A 3,864-nucleotide genomic window follows, 5' to 3' on the forward strand; every position below is an offset into this window, starting at 1 on the left:
AGGCTGTTCGGGATGAGGCCAAACAGATGGCTCGTCTCTGAAACGGCAAAACGGGAAGCAGATGTGGCCACCGCTTCTCCCCACGCATAACTGGGAACCAGCCAGTTGGTGAGGAAATTTGCATAACAAGGATAATTTCGTATCAAAACTGTCCCTAGAAGTGATCTGAATGGATCTGGGCACAGTTGACAGTTTTCACTTCTTGTTTCCCACTCAGTGTTCAACCAGATTAAATTTTAATTTTGAACCTACTGTTTGCCTGAGGTTGCTCTCAGCTAGCTTCTAGGGAAGGACATGATGCAGGCAGGGAGGACTCGGCAGAGCTCTTCTGAAGCTTTAGGGGCCAAAACCCTGATCACTGTTCAGTCAGCTGAAATTTTAGTGACCGATTTCAGTGGGCCCTAATTTTCAATTTAAAGATCATAAACTTAATGTCTTCCTATCAACAACTAGCAAAGCTGAGCCTGAGCTAACGTCCTCTATTTGCACGTCCCAAAATTCATGGAGCCTGGATGTGGGTATGCTACCAGCCTGGGCTAATGCCCTTTGTAAGCTCCTTTCTACCCAGAGAAGAGCCAAGAGCCCCAGCGGAGCTCAGCACCTCTCCCCGCTGAAGGGTGAGGGCGTCTCCAACAGCAAAGCCTCACCAGCCGGTCAGAGCCTTTGCACCTGCCAGTGCTGCACAACAAACGTCACAAAAAAACCTGGGAAAATAACATGACTATTGAGGAGGCAGTTTAGCACATAGATATGCTATACCACACGTAAAGGAGGGGGTTCCTTTTTTCTATTTCTCCCTATTGTGTTTCAAAGGACATAGCAATGTCTATTTGACTACAGCTTTTACTTTAGAGTGTCCCTGTTGCATTGACAAGGACTGAACATACTGGGACCTTAATACATCATATAAATTAAAACATAGATCCAAAGAGCTCTTAACATTAAGGAGGTTCACATCTGGATTTGAGCACTCCAGTTTTGTTTCACTGACAGTTGTAGTGTACAAAAAAGTACCTTTATCATCTTAGGGAGATTCCTATGTGTACCCATGGGACAGAAGAGACTCTCATTCTCCACTGTTGGAGAAAAAGGAGAGGGAGTGAACACTTGCTGAAAACATGTATTTGCGGGTGCTAACAAACAGAAGCATTGTTACATGAATTTTACTTTTTCATTTTTAGCACAGCACATACACGATTTAGCTCCCCACCTAGAAGTCCTACTCTGAAACATCTACAAACTCTTTATTTTTGCATTGGATCCAGTCACTTAGTTCTAGACTAATAATATATATAGTATTTTATTTGCATAGTCTAGCAAATGCACATGGGAAATGCGCTGTACACACACATGTACGTAGGGGGTTTTTTTGGACTCATTAAATATTGGTACAAATTAGAATGGTTACTTCTGCTTTGGAAACATCTGTCTCGCTATCCCTTTGTAAATATAAGCTGGCTGAAACACAAACCAGTTTTGTAAGGTCTAACACTGATAGTATTCTAGTACCTGACAGGAGAATTTCTGCTGCAGAAACTAGAATAAACCTGAATAAGTGAAAATAATCAAGCTGCTGCAGAACACACAGTACCTACAGACCGTGCAGTTCATGCACATACAGCTAGCTGCTTCCCCCCAGGTCACAACTACATCGTGTTTAACTGCCCCTGAAACAAGGATTGGATCCTGATCCACAGCAAGAGTAGAAATACACCAGAGAAGCTAGAGTGGCTTTAGGAAGACAATGAAATGCATGTGTTAATGGACTGAGAAGTTTAAAATCAAGCATTTCCAACAACATTCCTAAGCCCAAGCCAGGAGAAGGAGACTACAAGCACCTGCCTGAGTTTCGTTAAATAGTTCTTCATAGCTGAATCATAAGCTGGTCGTTGAAGGTAGGTGCAAATGTACCAGAAGTGATAGGAAGACCAGAGGGAAATGAAGTGTGGTAGAAGATTGCGTGGAAAAATTAACACATCGAGTTCAGCAGTGAAGAAATTACTCTCTACCATAAAATAAGAGTTAGTACCACAGAATTAAGAAAAGCCAAAACCAGTGCATTTCAGGGGAAAAAGAAATATTCTACCATTCTTAATAGTTGCATGCCTTTTATACTATGGAGGAGGTGGCCTCATCTCTTGATTATCCTTACATCTGAAATCAATTTCTGAACTAGAACTACTTTTTGTTTGTATTTTAGCAACTCTGTACCCCCGCACCCCCCTCCCACCCCCCCCGTTGCCAATTCAGATGGCCAGTGCAGGTGTTCTCACTACACTTTCATACTTCCTTTTTATTTCAATTCCTGACAAAGCAGAGAATCACACAGTGTAAATCCTTTTTAACAATTCCTTTCATGTTGTCATTAATGTTTAAAAAAAATTATTTTCTCTTAATACCCCAGTCTCCAGAGACAGGGAGTTCTGGAGAATACCCATTTTTGCTTCAAATTCAGGAGGTTGTAGTTCTCTTGACCTGGGGTGGAGGGGGTAAGACTTCAATAAGTGGAAATGGCTCTGAACCAAAAAGGAGTATCTTTTAATCCTATTATTTTTAAATTTATTCTATAGTTTCCAAAGTCCAAGATACAATTTCTGAAAAGCTAGTAAACAGCAGCACTAAGGTGAAACTCTTACATCTTTCCCCCGAAAGGGAAAACGTAGTACAAAAAAAAAAAAAAAAGCCAAGATCATGCAATGAGTTTTTGACAAAATCAGAATTGGTAGCCAGGTCTTCTGCTGACACTTCTTCTCCAGCTGCAGACTAGTCTTCCTCTTCACTGGGTAGCAAACTCAGGAATCCCTATTTGCAGACTGAACTGTAAAAAGGCCACAGGTCTAAGAATTCAGGCTTTAGATTACATCAAAGTGTGTGTGTGTGTGTGTGTGCGTGTGCGTGTACTGTATGTGTCTACAATTGACATGTGTCTAATTTAAAACGTTCAATAATCTGTATCTTTTTAACCAACAGCTGTCAGTTTTTCTTCCACTTCTTTCTTTGTTAACTGAAAACATCTGATGTTACCTAAATGAACAGACTATTTTGACCAAACAAACATACAAAGATGCATAATCCTTTCCATCACCGAACTTGTTGATGTTAGGTGGCTTTTGCCTTGCATATGTCTTTAAATGATGCACAAACAAAAATTAAAACAATTCTGGGCAAGGGGCCTTCTGTCCGATGTACGGCAGCGCCGGCCCTCTCTGTTCTCCTACGAACACATACTGAGCTGCTCAAATAACAGTTTTACGGGCCAAATGATTTAAGAAATTTGGATGCTTTTCTATGCCTCAAAAACACACTTCAAAATCCCTCTATTTACCCTCCCAGCTATCTCAGAAAAAATACAGCAATCAAACAAAAAAAAATGGTGCTCCAAAGGAAAAGAAACCAACGATGGCTTTTGTAGGCAGGCTGATTTACAACAGAAAACAGAAGGTCCACTGGAAACTTTGCATAAATACCAATGTGCAAAATAGAAACTTCAGATAAGCTGTGGAAAGAGGGTGGGATTTCCAGAAAATAGGGAAGGACTTGTTACACCCTCCTTGTCAAATTCTGCAGGATCACCACAGCTTCTCTGGAGAAACAGTATGTGAGAGAGGGAAATCTAAGAGCTTTCCTTTTGGTTCTGCTTCTCCTATACAAACTGCTTGCCTAATTTCCTTTGTAATTAGAGAAATATTTGACCCAAAAACCCATCCTCTCCACGTCTTACAGGGCTGTGTGCTTTGGCTGCTAAGCCTCTGGCCACTTCCATGACGTTATGAGTATCATAATTCCACGAACACCTTGCTTTTTCTCAAACCCTAGCTTGCAGTAATATTAAGCAAGGTAAAGTCGCCAGGACAGTGAGAAGAG

Source organism: Buceros rhinoceros, unplaced genomic scaffold, assembly GCF_000710305.1.
Source record: "Buceros rhinoceros silvestris isolate BGI_N320 unplaced genomic scaffold, ASM71030v1 scaffold17467, whole genome shotgun sequence".
NCBI classification, from domain to species: domain Eukaryota; kingdom Metazoa; phylum Chordata; class Aves; order Bucerotiformes; family Bucerotidae; genus Buceros; species Buceros rhinoceros.